At 44.6% G+C, this 16,604-nt stretch overlaps 1 protein-coding gene across 2 annotated transcripts in view; it reads left to right on the top strand.

The window, feature by feature from the left end:
* The first annotated feature begins 2,359 nt into the window (after nt 1–2,359).
* Tiam2 (T-cell lymphoma invasion and metastasis 2) overlaps nt 2,360–16,604 on the top strand; it is a 204,444-nt gene continuing 190,199 nt past the window's right edge. For both annotated transcript variants that reach the window (XM_013517330.1, XM_005390545.2), the window contains exon 1: nt 2,360–2,579. The gene's annotated coding sequence lies outside the window, so the exon portion shown is untranslated. The remainder of the gene's footprint in view (nt 2,580–16,604) is intronic.

Below are 16,604 nucleotides of genomic sequence, written 5' to 3'. Positions count from 1 at the left end.
TTCTGTGACTTCCCTGTGTCCCCAAAGCGTCCATTGCGTTTTGCGGATCTCACAACATGGTCCCAGCTGTGTGATGAGAGGCTGGGAGAGGAGCCCTCTGCATCTCCAGCAGAGGCGAAGCTGCTGGGAGAGGAATGCTAGGAGGCTGCCTGAAGCAGAGGCACAGCGGGAGCAGAACGGCTGGCGGAGGGGACAAGTGCCTGCGGAAGAATTTGCGGAGATGTGAATGTGAATTCACCACGAATGTGAACGGAGATTTTGGAAGAGAAAGCTGGACAGTACCTGGATCTTCTGAAGTGACCCAGTGTACCAGTTGTCAACACATTGCCCCTCTGCCTCAAGGTCATCCTGTACCTGCTTTGTAAAAGTTGATCTGGGCCTTTTGAATAATTGCCTTTGTCTGCAGGTTTGGTGCTTTGTTAGTTAACAGGCAGAGGTCTAGAGACATCCAGGAGGACCCCTTTGCTGCGTGGTGTCCGGACTCTGGCTGAGTAGGCTCCTGCAGGTGCGCAGCCTCCCACCCTTGGGGGCATTGGTAGTGAAGTGCTTCTAGGTGGCATCTTCATGCCAACAGCTCCCTCCACACCCTAAAAATGTAGGTGTCCAGCAAGTTCTAAAGTGTGAATTTCCAGCAGGTTCCAGTGTTATGAACCACAGTGACACCTCTGCTGTTTAGATAGCTATGTCAGGGATTGGGGATTTAGCTCAGCGGCACAGCGCCTGCCTGGCAAGCACAAGGTCGTGGGTTGGATTCCTGGTACCAGAAGAAAAACAAAAACAGAAACAAAAAACTAGATAGCTATATCTTCCCTAGGGGGATCTGGATCTCAGGTCCAGGGGAAAGGGGAACTGTCCTCTTTGAGAGCTCTATCTTAGCCCTGGAAATGTGGCTGCTTAAACCCTATCCGCTATTCCTGTTTACTTTTGCTTTCTCATACTCCTTGTCTATCCCAACTTACTACACATCCTATTCCAGTTGATAATTTTATTAAACTTCACTGTTTACATTGCTGCGTGGGTCTCTTTCTTCATTGGACACAGACTGCAACACATGGATGGAGGCTCAGGCGTTGGCTATCAAGGAAGGGATTGTGTCTCTGCAAAACTGGGGAGGGGGTTGGGGCCGCCTGGGCCAAGGGTATTTTTAAAAATTTGTGCAACAAACGTATTACTTTCAGAATCAGAGAACAAAACATTCTAAAAGTGTGAAAAGTGCAATATAATATGCAAAAACAGCAAACACAAAGAGTTCCCCTAGCGTGGAAGTGCTGTGGAAGTAAAGTAATAGGCAAAGGCTGGGAGCGATTAGGGGAGCGGGAGCCAGAGGAGGGAGCTGTTCCTAGGCGGGAGCCCCGAGGTTAGGTTTCCTGGACTGACCCCTTCCCCCCACCCTGCCTCCCCCTCTTCCCGCGGTAGTGGGAGGGCTCCGCATTACTGGATCACCTCAGAAGCTGAGGTGACAGAGGGTGCAAACGGGTCAGTCTGATCCCACCAAACCGTAGAGGCTTACAAGTGCTTGTGAGGCAGCTGTGGGGAGTGAATGCTGCTCCTCACACATCTGCACGGAGCTCCAGCTCTCTCGCAGCCTAATGGATCAAGGGTTCTGCTCTGAAATCCAGCACTTGGGGTGTGCCCTGGGCCACACTTCCCACTTGGCTGCTGGCAGGAGACTCCAGGGAGCGTGGGGAGACCTCCGTTGTAGAACTCGTAGATGACCTTAGACGGCAGGAGGTTGGCATGGTTGCTTTGCGCTCCTTCCTTTGGGAGAAGGAAGGCTTGCACAGTGCCTGGCGCTCTCTCAGCTCTCTTTGCAAGATTTCACAGCCATTTCCTTAAGAGAGTCCTCCGCAGCTAATCGTGGAGCGGGGCCTGCCTCTTGGGGGACCCAGAACCCGTCAACTACACCCCCCTTCTCTCCGAGGTCCCCTCCAGGGGACAGCCTTGGGCGCAGGGCGGGACAGAGTTCTGCGACTCTGCAGGCAACTGCTCCTCAGTGTCCTCGCCCTTTCCCCCTCCCGGGCCACTGGGTCCTTCAGGTTTCGGTCTTTACATCAGAAAGTCAAATTCCACCGGACTCTCGCTCGTGCCCAACCTGGCTGCCACTTCCAACCTCTCGGGACTCTGCGGAGTCAGCTCTCGGTGGGACCCAGGTGTTCACTATAGACTCTTTGGGAAGTGACAGCCTCGCAAACGTGTGCGGTCCTGGGAGGGCAGACTGGCTCGCGGCTTTTGTGGGGTGGGCGGTTCCCAGGAGAGCGCCTAGGAGAGGGCGGTGCGCAGGGGCGTGTCCTGGAGGGCGAGGTGTGGCCAGGCGCAGGGGCGTGGCCGGGCGCGGGGGCGTGGCCTGGGCGTGGCCGACGGCCGCGGGGAAAGGTGCGGCCCCACTCTGGCCTCCCCGCTTTGCGCGCGGGGCGCGGGGCTGCTTTGACCGCTGTAGGTGCACGGCGCACGCCCAAGTGTAGAACAAAGTGACCCCAGAAACTTCCCCGACTCCGCCCAGCGTCCCCGTGGAGCTTCACCCTTAGCAGCTTGGCCGTCAGGCGCCACCCACCCGCTCAGTGCCCAGCGCCGGACCCCAGGTAAGGGCAGCCGCGCGGCGGAGACGTGGGGTGCTAGACGGCGGTGCCAGGGCCTGGCGCCTCCCCGCCCGCTCTCTGGACCCTGCGGCGGAGCGCCGCGCCCGGCAGCGCCCCCCTCAACCCTGGCCCCTTTGTGGGTGCCCTCTTCCCTCCCTGACGGCTTCGGGAGGCGATCTGGGGGCGCAGTGGGGGCTCGGTCCGGGCACCTTCCCCGCTGGGATTTCTAGCGCCTTGGCCTGGGTGGGGGGGGGCGAGCACTTTCCAGGCTTTGAAAAGAGGTCCCCGGTCCCACCCCCACCCCCCACATCCCGGGGTCCAGGGGCCGTAGGCGCCAGCCCGACAGTCGCGACGCGGGGACAGGGGCGCTGCGGGGAGCGGGATCTGCTCCCCCAGCTCCGCGGGTGCAGACCCGGCGGTTCCTGCGCAGCCCGCGGGCGCTTCGGGGCGTGGGAGGGGAGCGGAGTCTTGGCGCGGCGCCTGCGCCTGCCGACCACCCCGGACCCGCGTTGCTCCTGGGGGGCTGAGGTGCCAGGTTTCTGTGAAAGCCGAGTCGTTGTGTCCCCGAAGGATCGTATTTACCAAAAATAGTTTAGGAAGAAAAGAGCCCATTCTTCCAACCGCTGATTGCAGACAGCTGCCGTAAAGTATTCGAGTAAGAGCGCACGAGGTGTTTTTATCTTAGGAAACGATGAAACTTTATATGGATGAGCTTCCATACCCCTTAACTTTTTAAAAACACTGAAAAATAGGGTAACTTCGTTTACGGTTGAGAGTGGGGCTGCTTAGGGGGTGGGGGTGTCCCAGGTAATGGTGCACTAGGTGACACCCGGGCAGCCTTGTGGCCAAGATCTGGTCTGTTTGCTGTGCTGTGGGGATTCCGGGTTCTTTATTCCGGGTTATTCGCTATTGTACCTTCTGCCTCCCAGAGGCTGCTGATATACTTAAGCAGATAACACCTGCTTGTCTCCGGTTTCCTTCCCAAAAGATTTAAACTAGAATGTCTCTAACAGCTTTTGAAATGTCTTCCAAGTTTCCTATAGGTATAGATCATATGCTATTAACACTTCAGCCTTAGAGTCTGAATAAAAAGTATCAGCTGCTGATCGTATAACGTGTGTATATACACACTTAAAACCATTTCCTGATATCCTTTAGGATTTTTGTATTTTAAAAATGTAGTATCAAGATAAGTAGAGTTCGAAAAGCGAATTTCTATTTCGTTGCATTTTTTACCTGCTCCGCTTACAGGAAAGTAAAACTTGTTTCTTGGGTATCAGAGGTTTTGTGATAGATAAATGTAAAAAAATCCAGGTATAACTGAGAAGGAGCTTATTCTTTACAGTGGCAGCACAAGCCCCTAGTGATCTCAGAATCAGGTTTCAACAGCTGAACATGCCATTTAAGGTGCTTCATTACTTGGCCCGTCCCGTCTGTCTTCCTGGTCTCATCTAGCAACTTTTCTCAGGTCACCTCATTTTCTTTCCCGCTTACACACGGGCACACACACTGCCTGCTCCAGGTGCATGGGACTTTCTGCAGGTTCATTTCCATGCTGTTGTCTGGAGTGAATGAAATTTCTGCTGCTACGGCTCATGCTTTGCTTGTCCACCTGTGGATTACCCACACATTTATCATGTGTCAGGCAAATCCCTTCTCTAGGAAGCTTTATGTCCCCTTATCTTTTGGCAGAGTCAAACGCTTCCTCTTCCAGCTGTCAGTGCCTCTATGGAGCATGTTTTTATGTTTTCTTTTAGCATTGCTAAGGTTGAACCCAGGGCCTTGTGCATGTTAGGGCAAATGCTCTACCACTGAACTATATCTCCAGGCCTAGAACACATTTTTTATGTATACATCTGGTCAGGCCACCGTCTATAGTTCTGTGAGTTTTTTACTGCGCAAAGTCATTATTACCAGCAGGCAAGTGGAGGCTAAAGTCCAATTCCCTCAACTTGCCAAGCCTCTGGTGCGCTCCTCTCCCCTGGAAGAGGGTAACTTTTATAATTCACTCATGGGTACAGTGTGGCTCAGCGGGGACACTGCGTAAGCCTGCTCTGACTGCCGTATCCAGTCTACATCACCACAAATAATGGAGCAGGACCTCAGTTAAGGTTACACAAACAGATGAGCAAAGAAAGGATTGTTTCTAACTAACAAAGAAGAAACAAGAGTTTGGAGGCAGATTATTTTTTGTGTATAAATATGAAGAACTGTGCTCCATCTTGGATGCGTTTGTTCAAGTGATGCTTAGACCAGTGTCTTCTCCTCAGTGACTCTGGGGTGTGAGTTCCTAGATGGACGTCATCCTCCTCAGCTGATGACCTTTCAAGGCACTAAGGTTTACATGACCAGCTGTGATTTGCTGAGAGGGATAAGGGAGCAAGAAGCTTGAAAGACAGACCATAAAGAGCTTGCTTACATAGAGCTGTGCTAATAGATTGTATTAACGGGCTACTTAGTATAGAAGAGTTTTACGTTATCCCACAGTGACTCACTGTAGAGAAATTAAGAAAAAGAGATTTTGAGTCATAGGTTCTCCAATTACATTTTCTCTCTCCCCTGCCCTCCCCTCCTTCTTCTCTCTCCCCCTGCCCCCTCTCCCCCGCCCCTCCCTTTCTCTCTGTCTCTTTCTCCCTTTGTTTCTCTCTGTCTCTTTCTGCCTCTCTCTGCCCTGGGTTCTGAACCCAGGGCCTTTGCACTGAACTACATTTCCGGCCCTTTTCTATTTTGAAACAGGGTTTTGCTCAGTTGCTCGGCTTGGGTGAGAATTTGGGATTTGCCTGCCCTAGCCACCCCAAATGCTGGGATTCCATATAAGCATGCACCATCATGCCCAGCTGAAAGGAATCATTTGAGGATCACAATCTACACATGAAATTGCAGTTTTGCTGTGGGGGCATTTGCAAGCTAAATTGCCTGCAAGATTGTTAAAAATGGTCTAAGTTTATATCTAATTAAAAACTTCTAACAATTTGTGGGGCAATCTGGAGGTATTCTTTCAAGCTACAATAAATACAGATCATCTCACAAATTTATAAAATTATGACATAAATTTATGTACTTGGTAGATGTCAAAAGGGCTTATTGATTATACGGAATCTCTAGAATTCACAGCAGTGGGGTAACTTTAAAGGTAACATGGGCTTAGTCTTCCATTCTCATGGGTAAGGAAACTGAGTGCCAGGGACTTATCCAAGGTCACTGAGCTTATGTAGGAGCATAGCCTATATTTCCTGGCTTCCAGTGAATGACTTCCTTTATTAAAATACCTCTAAGAACAGCCTTCAAGATCATTCACCAATGGCTTTGTTTCTCAACCTTGAAGGCCTAGAATCTTGATCTGAGGAATACCAAATATTTCCAGCACCAAACACGCAACACTCAGTGCCCGAGGTGAAGTCCATGGTGATAACAATATGCTGAGTGGTGGAATGGATGAATGAACCCATTGATAGCTTACTTACAGTAATTATAGGATATAAAACAAATCAAAGTCCTTTAGAACCCATGATAGTCAAATATGACCTATGCGTTTATGTCCCTTAAATGTAAGAAGATATTTGATACATATTATGGAAGGATGGGTATCTGTATCATATAATATTCAACACATTTGATACAATAAAGGGAAATAAATTTTATTTCCTTCTATATAGCTTTCTATAAAAGAAGTCACTGAAGAGAAAAGTGTAAAAAAATGAAAAACCTCAAGTTTTGGGATCAGTGGGTCTGCCTGAACTCCAGCCTTGATTCAGCAGGCCTTGGACATTTCCAGCCACAGTTCCTTCCATGTGACCTCACGGAGCTCAGAGCTGTGGATCAAACAAGCTCCCACGTGCAAAAGCACTTTGTAAACTCTGGCAAAAAAGATAAGAATGAGAAGCTGTGGAAGCAAGTACTAGGCACTCTGCTAGGCTCTCTGATATATTATCTACTTCGTTCTTCTTAATTGGGGTCGGGGGGGCGGGGGCAAGACTTTTGTAGAATGAGGAAGAAACCCCAACATAAACAACTCTTCCCTCACCAAGAATTGCGTAAATCCCCTACAACGTGTTAAGAACCAGTAAACTTAAGAACATGAGCTCAATAAAGAACTTCAAGTAGAGAAGAATAGTGAGTGACATTCATTGTCAGAGTGTATTTCTTAAGCTTTGGGCAGTAGAGCGATAGGTCAGATTTGCATTTTTAGACCAGTTTCTCTTTGCATTATTATAAGTGAATTTAGGGGCATGAGACTGGTAGAAGTGAAGTCCACTTAACGATGTGGGTGGTTTGTGACAGTGGAATAGCATGAGCGCATGCGTGCACTAAAGAGAGAGAGAGAGACAGACAGACAGACAGACACAGGGAGAATGGCATCAGTGAAGGATGCCATCCAGGCTGTTCACACACATCACTGATGCACAGGAGAAGGCTGGGGTCCTGTGGGTCCCTCCCCAAGTTCACGCAGTTGTAAAATTCCACAACTGATACTTAAAATCGGATTTCTCTGCATCTGCTGACTGTTAGCATGTCCATAATTATAAATAATTCAAAGATTTTCATACAAGTCCTCTAGAATTTGAAAGCTCATACCCATAAGAACAGAAAGCGCCCAACCTGAGCCTCTGCCACAAATGATTAAGGCCGGGAGATGCAGGTTGGTGCCCTGAGTGCGTGCTCTGCCAGCAGTGTGGAGTACATTTCCGGTTGAGGCCTGGGCTCTGGCAACTGCTCTCCAGGCATTTGGTCCAGCTGGGAGTTGGGCTGCTTTGTTTCCATTTACGAGGTTTGTAGATTGAGTAACAGAACCTGGACTGCAGCTTTCCTTGTGTTTTCCTGGTGTCAGATTACAATTTTTTTTTTTTTAAAATTCATAGTTGGACTTTTGAATGTGTCCTTTGGACAGGGTTTTTCAAGAGTTCTTATTACTAAGTGCTTTCTTTGCATTGGTAACAGCATGTGAAACTAGAAATTTGAAGATTCTTCTGTCAGTAGCTTGGGAATTGCACGAAAATAAGCTTGCAAATCTTTCCTAAACTGAAGGTTTCCCAGTGCCTTTGAAATATAGTGATGCCTTTCAGTGCAGTATTTTGTGTTGTGATTTTTAAATTCAAGACCTTTTTCTTGTCATCTGGATTCAGCTATAGGATATACCTTTTACTCCTTTGGCAAGTTACATAAACTTTTTTGCTTTTCCTTTTGTGGCATTGAGATTGAACCCAGAGAGTATTCAGCTACAATTCCCAACCACTCCATCCCTTTTCTTAAAAATTTGACACAGGGTTTCACAGCCACAGGCTGGCTTTGAACTTGCAGTCTTCCTGCCTCAGCCTCCCAAGTAGCCAGGACTACATGTGTGTGCCACTGTGCCCGTTTAAATCATAAACATTTGAGGGCCTTTGTTTCCTCAGGGAGAGAATAATATTGATCTCTAGTGGTTCCCAGGGTCTTCTGGCAACTGAGGCATCACTAACTTTCCTTTTCAAGCTTTGTGCTAAGGTGGTGGTTGGCAGAATTACAGTCACTTACACTCTGGGTAACCATAAACTTAATGTAAAATGAAGGTTTCCAAAAGAGGATCATTTATGCCTCTGAACCAAAGCTGAGGAGGAACACATCTGGAGTATGTCAAAATGAATTAAATATCATTTGTGCTGGTGGCATTTGAAACTTCTGGGATCAATACCTACTGTATGAGTTCATAAAACCTTGCTGAATGTGTGCTGAATCAGAAACCAAAATATTTTCCTTGAACTTGTACATTTTGAATTTTCCCTCTGGAAAATCTTAATCATTCTGTGCAACTAGTTATCCACAGTGACTCCTCCTGTACAAGTAGCTGTTGAATTACTTGTTGGGAAATGAATTCATTTCACATGGAAAAAGGACTGCATTTTACACAAGGTAAAAAAAAAAAAACAAACATCTCACAAATGGGATCTATTCATTATGCATATATCCAGCCCCTACTTGCCAGCCTAACACTTTCTTCATCTTCTAGATAAGAATTTTGTTGTAACAAGAGAGCACCGGTTTGTGTCCTCATCACTGTGGGATGTTCCTCCTAAATCTTTTCCTGATCATTTTCTGACTCCTAATTTTCTCTTGAACAGAATCTTCTGTCCTTGCCCTTCTGAGGGTCCACCCTCCCTGTGGCCAAATTGTTGAGTAGCTACACATGTGTCCCTATCCTTTCTGTTCTCTCAGTTGGATTCTTTGTGAGCTGTATCAACGTGATCAATTAGTCCATGGAGTTTACATGAAATGTTTTGGCAGACACATGACTTTTATCAATGCCTTCTTGATGACGTTCCTTGGTTGTGACGGATGACAAAAATGGACTTATTTGAAAGATATTGGTATGTGTTTGATTGCACTGTTCTTGTTATTTGTCCAATTGGAGGTGACAGTCTGGGGTCATACAGCATACCACACTGAAAAGAAGACTAGATTCCTGCGTTTTAGGTAGTTTTGCCAACAATTGCTGTGTGATCTTGGATAAAACATGATGTTACCTTACGGTTTCCATTTCTTAATTTATAACTTTACAGGGAGTTGCTTTGCACTGATTTTTAAGCATCTTTTCAACTATAAAAGTCACTATTTGTGTACAACTACAAAGTGTAAGAAAGCAAAAGAAAATCATTTATAAACATTAAAGAACAGTGTACCTGTAACCTGCTGTTATGCTCCCGAGCATTTGCACAAATCTGGATGACAGGCAAGCCACACCTAATGCTAGTAGGAAAGGCACAGTTTGTGAACAAGTAATTAGACACTGTCATTACATGGTTTTCTGTGCTCTTCTGGGCTGTGGGTGATATAAATTTCAAGGCCTCAGGAACTGGTGAACGTAATGGATTTCAGCATTAAACTAGAATTGCCAAGGAAGAAATTGACATGCTATCAGTGCCTCAGTGCAGGTATTGGAGGTAGGGAAATGAAAAAGTGGGAAGGTATATTGTGTATATGTAGAACAAAGTAGAGCCACAGAATCTGTGTAGAACACAGTAACAATGTAGAATCCATGTAGAATAAAGTAGCCCCATAGAATCTTTGATGAATGCATTAATAAGGTGGAGTCCATGTAGGAAAAAGTAGCCATATACAATCTGAGCAGGACATGGTGGCCACAGTAGGCAGGAGGTACATCGTACTGATTGTTGGTAAAATGATGGCAATGCTGATCCTAGGCAGATTGTAAAAGTGAGCCAGACAAGAATTTAGATTACTAAACAAGTGTCTATAAATCTTTTCTTACATGTGGAAAGACAAGCTAGCAATGAAGGTTCTCAAACTTGAGATTGCAAGGCTTTAATAGGCTGTGAAAGCCTGTTAAAATACAGGTGTCTGAAAAATCACTCTCGTTATAATTTCAGAGGTGGAGAATGAGACACTGCTATAAAGGGTGTGAGACTTTCCTTCTTAGGGCACTGCTGGGGAGGGAGTGTAGGGTGCCCTGTTTTCCTGCCTGATGTCCACCTGAGATGGCTTGTGTACAATTGCGAGGCCCAAACCATGCTCGAGAGACATATAGGTCATTCACATATAAATCCAACACAGTTTTTTTCAATTTAGGTTAATCCTTGATTTGTGGTTTGACAGAAACTATTTTCGAAGAGAAACATCTGGACTCTGAAGAAAAAGTTAAACAGTATAAATAGTATAAATGTGTTAATAGAATAGTTAGGGAAAATTTTAACCTACTTAGGAACATCTGTTTTGTAATGACTGTGAGTAGGGAAGCATTTCTGTATCTTCAATGAAGACATTTCCTAAGAGATGGCAACAGGGAGCAGTGTGCTTAGTTCTAGTTCAGCTTTCTGTGTAATTGGAATTTTAAAATTACCTGTCTTAAAAAAATTAGAGTTGTCACTAAGATGTCGTAAGTTCTACTGTGGCCATTAGTTTAATGCGTGAGGAAACTGAGCCCAGAGGGGTGGTGGACATTGCTGGGGTGTGGGTGTGTGCTGCAGAAAGATGTCATTTGTCATTGCAGTATGGCATTTTCTGAAAAGCTGTCACTGAGATGAAATTTTGATTGCTTGATAAATATTACAAGTTAGAAAATTCACTAAAATAAAATGTGCTCAGTTGGCAGCTGACACTTGGAATTTTCAGCAGCTCACTAAATGGATAGTTCTGAAATGGATGGGCATGCATACATGTTGTCAACATTACATAGCAACTCATACACTTCTACACTGTCTAACGGGAAACCTTTAAATATTTATAGAGTACATTGAGAATTGTCAAAAAATTTCAGAATATAATTTACAGATCTCATTTATCTGTGTATAGCAGGTATGACACATTTTATAAGACTATGTAAACAGCATTGATCTTTCATGAGAATTTGCTGTATTCACAGGTGTGTACTTAGAATGTGAATTTGTTGGAGATGGGTAAGAAACATAGGTCTCAAACCGTGCTGTATTATTTGAATAGTTGTCATATATGCATTTTAGAAGATACTGTATGAGTTGTCTATTTCTGCCTGTTTTTTAGAAGAGAGGTTGGATGTTCCTGGCAATTAGAACTACTTGTGTCAATTCCCCATCCCTAGAAGTTAATGGCCGGAAGAACTAAGCCTGGAGCCCAGAATTCTTTAGATTTTTTTCTTTAGAAGGACTTGCATTGAAGCTACACTAAAAAAAGCTAGGAAATGTTTTAGGTTTTTTTTTTTTTTTTTTTTTTTAGGCTTAGATTTTCTATGAGAATGGAAACTAAACTATTGAATTTTTGGGATTAGCAAAGGCAACAACTTCTTAGCTTGTGCACTTGGGAGCACAACCAAAGAATGTACAGCTTTACCCAGAAGGAATGGCCTACCAGTGGGGCTTACTAGTCCATTACACCAGGTTATATCATCTGAACTAAGATCGATAGGCCTTGTGCTAATCAAATGTGATTAGGGGGTGTGAGGATATATACATTATTTCAGCTGAAAGGAATCTTAAAAGCAAAGTAGTTCACCCTTTTATGTAAGAAGAAACATAACTTTGTGCTTTTGCTGTAAATAATTGTAACTTTCTTGCTAATTGCTTTAAAAAGAAGCATCTTCAAAGTCTATCAGCTTACATTATAAATAAAGTAATTGTAAAGCAGATGTTCATGAAATTCAAAGTGTGTTTTGATTTTGTTTAGATCCTAATGGGAAAGGTTAGAAAGCACTCGCCACTGAGCTCTGTCCCCAGCCGCTGTGTAAGATGGTCAATCATACCCCAAATACCCGCTCGGGTGCTATGTAAGGACAGGTAGCCACAGTCTCCCACTGACAATGGAAGGCTGCACTTCAGTGGAATTGCTTGCACAATGAGGAATCTTGTCAAATGAAAATCACCCTTAAATTATCACCTTAAGTCCGCTTTCCAAGCGGTATGTCTTTGCTAATGAATTATTTTTTGTAAATATATGCAAATAGGCAGGAGCTTGTTGTTGGTGGGGGGAAGTTGCAAAGAAATAAGGAACACTTTGCCTGCTGAGTCCTGACTATTGCATCGCCTCTCTCTCGCTTACCTTTGAGAGGCGAATACATGAGCAGAGGCTGTGGCAAGGGCTAAGTCCTTTGTGAGCTGCCCACACTCCCCAGGAAAGTAGCTGGAAGGCTTCCCCAAAGCAAGCCCCTCTGCTGTAGTAGAGGGAGTGCTTAGTAAAGATTACTTTAAAAGATTTTACTTTATAAAGCACAAATATCAATAACAGGTTCAGGAAGTTGATTCTTATGGTAATAGCTCTAGTTTTTGTTCAAGCTTCAAGCTGTAATTTTCCATTTGGCATTCTTGAGGATTTGTTAAAATAGTATAAAATTGAGATGTGGCTTTGAACTAACAACTAGTCTGTGCGGTGCCACATTTGTATGTTCAGTGGAAGGTCAGCAAGTTCCCTTGTGTAGATGATCAGCGTGTTCCTTAAACTTCAGGACATGGGAGGCATAAGAGAATTAATTGCGTCATGTATGAGTTGAGAACCAGTAGTTCCTGCTTGCTTTCAATCTTTGACACAGGTTTCCCTGAAAGGGGCTGTCTTCTGGTTTAATAACCTTCCATTTTGGCTCTTTGGTTCTTGTTACAGTTTGGACCCTAAATGCCCACCAAAGGTCATGTATTGAAGGGTTACCCCCAGCAGTGGTTAGCACTGGGGCCTTTGGGAGGTGATTGGCCCATGTGGGCTGACTGAGTTAATCCATGTCTGGACTCATAACTTAATTGGCTATGGGGAGGTGGTGAAAACGTTAGGAGGCGGGGCCTCATTGGATGAAGTAGATCACTGGGGATGTGACCTTGAAGGGTAAATTTTTTTCCCTCTGGCTTTTCTGACTTCTTTGTCCACAGCTCATATTAAGACACACATGATGTGGAACAACATAGCTTGAGATGGAAAAGAAATGTCTTTAAAAGCCTGAATACACTGCATAGCTATTGCTTCTTGAAACTTTTGTGTTAGCTTGATTTTATTTATCATCTGTGTATTAAGAGTTTCCAGAGAAACAGAAGCAATAAGGTGGGTATATGTAGTTACAAAGAACTTACAGTTGTGGAAGCACAAGTCCCTGGCAGGTGGGCCAGCAGCCTATAGACCCAGGAGGGCTGGTGGGTGGGTAATCCTAAGGCATTCTGCTGGAGAGTTCCCTCTTGCTCAAGGAGGATGGTCTTTTTCTAGTCATTTCTGTGTGTTTGGCTGATATTGAATGAGGCCCATCCAGTGTGGAAGGCTGTCTGCTTTACTCAGAGTCCATCAGTTTAAATGGTAAACCTCACCCCAAAACATCCTCAGGTTGAAACAGAAAGTGAACCACCACATACGGGTATACTGAGTTAGAAGTTGAACTTTAACTGTCAGAATTAGCCACTGAGCTCGATGATCAATCTGTTTATCTCCTCTCTTCCTCTCTTGAATGTTTCTGAGGGTTGCATACAGTGGGTCAGAGCCTCAGTGACAGCAGAGATTGCCAGGGTGGGGAGAGGATCTGTCTTCCTCACCTAAAGGGCTTTCTAAACTATGTATGTCTGTGTTGCTGTCCGTCCCCTCATATCTGAATAAATCTAATCCTCTGAGGCAAAGATGAGGCTTCAGTTCTGAGAGAATCACTCAGCAGGCGGGAGGTGATGAGCTCTTGGTGGTGGCAGGGGACTTTGCTAAGGTCCCTAAGATTTTAGTGAACTAATGAAGCCCCAGGAGCTGCTAGACTCACCATGAAGTTTGCTTTGGTCTCAAGCCATATGGAAATCAGTACTGCTTTACCTGCCCTCTATGCTTCACCTCATTCTAAGTTCATGTTAACTGACTCTGTGTGTATGTACTGCATGTGATTAAAGAAACCTGTGCCATATTCGGGCATGGTGGTGCATGTCTGTAATCACAGCACTGGTGAGGCTGAAGCAGGAGGATACCATGAGTTTGAGGGCAATCTGGGCTACATAGTGAATTCAAGACCAGCCTGTACTACATAGTGAGACCCTGTCTTGAAAAAATCCAAAAATTAAAAAGCACTGAAAGAAACCCGTGCCATATACTCATGGCATTCCCATGACAGCCCTTACATTTTTACAGTTATGGTGCTATAGTGGATCTATTAAAATATTATAGCCACACCCTATGAATCACAGGTGACCAGTCTTGTTCTGGGTGAAGTTTCCCTAGCAATGAGAGGCTGCAGTTCAGAAAGCTGTTACGGTATACAAAAATCAGCAGTTGTTTTTCTTAAGCCTTAGGAAGAGGTACAAAAATTAATTTCAGAAACCTTTTTGTAGGCCTTGATAGTGCGGGATGAGCCCTCTGTAACATGGAGTGACATAACAAGTGACTCGCCAAGATACTTCAGACAGCTCCTCCATCTGTAAGGTGCACTTGTCATCGAGGGGTGGGGGCATTAGGGAAATGTTTGGACAGGCGACCCTCTAGCCTGTAAATTAGGAACTCTGTCTCTTAGATCTGATCTGTCTCGCTGCTGCCTTCTAACCGTGTTTGAGCTTGCAGTTCAAATGTGCAGAACCGTGATCCTGTGGCTTCTTGGATTTTTCATATCCTATTAAAATAATTGAGTGTGAGATACTTATTTTGAAAAACTTGGACAGTTGCTTCAGCCAGGCTGCTCTGCACTGTGAAATGGCTTCTCTCCATGCGCACTTCCTTCCATCATATGGATCTATTTTTTTCCTCCGAGCGGCGTCTGACAATGGCTTGCCCTGTGACTGGTATGTAATTTAAACATGTGCTAAACATAATTTTAGTTCCTTTGGGATCACCCTCGGGTTTTATACCTCATCTGGCTCTCAGAATTCCATTTAATTACAGCTATTTTGATATTTGGCCAAGTCACTAAAAATCAAGTCAACTCTCTGTAGGGAGATAGTAAACTTTTGATGAGCAAACCAGTAAGAGCGGAATTCTTCTGCAAACAGACACTTTTTCAGGAATTGTTCTTGTAAATGCAGGGAGAAGTTGGCAGCCTTTTGATACTTTTGGAAGGATTCTGGTGGGTGCCAAATGGTGCATAGCTACTGTATGCTTGGAAAATGTTAACAGGAGTTTCAGCTTTTCTGAGTGTATGTTTTGGCTTTTTGAGATAGCTTCCATGTAGGAAGAACTTTCTAAAACCAAATATAGACCCTGGACATCCTCCAACAGCAGTATTATAAATATATCCGAGCTGATACTGCACTGGATTTCTTTATAGAAAGAAAGAGGAATGGTTAATAAATAAAATAGTCTTTGAATAGAGGCCACAATTTCAGAGATAATCTTTCCTTGTGCCCATTTTATTGTAAACATTTTATTTGAAGTCCTAGTTCGCTGTATCCCCTGACCCCATAGTATCCTATTCCATTTTACACTCTAAAGCTCTCCACTTTAGGGCCGAATTTTCCATCCTGTTCTTTACTATGAGAGTTCATTGAGCAAAACAGTGCTCATAGAACAGTAAGAGAAAGAGAATCTTATTTTGATACTTACCTCTGTTGAGCTTCTGACTAAATGTAATCATACTAAAAAAAAAAACCCACCCCACCACATATTTTTCTACCTTTGTGTTAGGTGGGGTGAAGTTATAAATAAAAACCAGTCAACTAAGCAAACCCCATCATTAATCTATGATTTTATGAGATGTATGGAATTGTTACTTTACAGAATCAGCCCTTGGACAATTTTTCATGCTATTATAAGACTACTTCAATGCATACTGTTACCACATTAAAGCTTTTGGGTCCATGGTCAATAAGAATCACAATGTGCAGGGAGAGACCTTAGTGTTCAGGCTCAACTTGGAGGGTAGAGGTGAGAGAAGTTCAGTTACTTGCTCATGTCCCTCAGCTCCTGAGTCTGAGCATCGTGCTAGGGCTTCTGTGAGTTCTCTTGCTTCTCACACAACCCCACCCACGGTGCAGTGTTGCTGCTTCTAGCTGGGTTTTCTTTCAGCCTATGATGCTTCCCAGTCCTTCTGGTTCTGGTAGAGCAGCAGCAGCTGAGTCTTGAGCTCTGCAGCTTGCTTAGATCACCTGTGCTCCTGTAGGTGCATGTGCTACAGATGATCCAAAAGCAGGTCTTAAAATTCCTTTGCTGATTTAGGTGTCCAGTGTCCTCTAAATTCTCCTAATTCAGGGTTAGGCATGGAGTTTTATCCCTTTTACTTTCTAGAATCCTTTTAGAAAAGGCATGCTGCAAAAGACTGAGGAGCTTAGTCGAGAGAAGAGAGATATCACCGCTAACATTTCTGGAATACCTTTGCATGCAGTGTGTCCTTTATGCAAAAGTGCTGGGACCAGAAGTGTTTCAGATTTTAGAAGTTTTCACATTTTAGAATATTTGTGTAGACTTTACTGGTTGAGCATTCCTAGTCTGAAAACCTCAAGTCTGCAATGTTCTAACATATGAAGCTGTCTGAGTATCGTGTTGGTACACCAAGTCTTTGATTTGGGAGCCTTCTGGCCGTGCTCCAGGTGTATTTGTCAGGCACCGTGCTGGGTGCTTCCACACAGCTTTTTGATTAAATGCTCCCCTGTACTGTCTTGCATGGACATCGCAGATGAGCATATTGAAGCATAAACA

This window comes from Chinchilla lanigera, unplaced genomic scaffold (genome assembly GCF_000276665.1).
Source record: "Chinchilla lanigera isolate Chin_1 unplaced genomic scaffold, ChiLan1.0 scaffold00038, whole genome shotgun sequence".
In the NCBI taxonomy this organism is placed as follows: Eukaryota; Metazoa; Chordata; class Mammalia; order Rodentia; family Chinchillidae; genus Chinchilla; species Chinchilla lanigera.
Note: the sequence above shows the minus strand (reverse complement) of the source record. Positions and strands in the feature narration are given on the sequence as shown.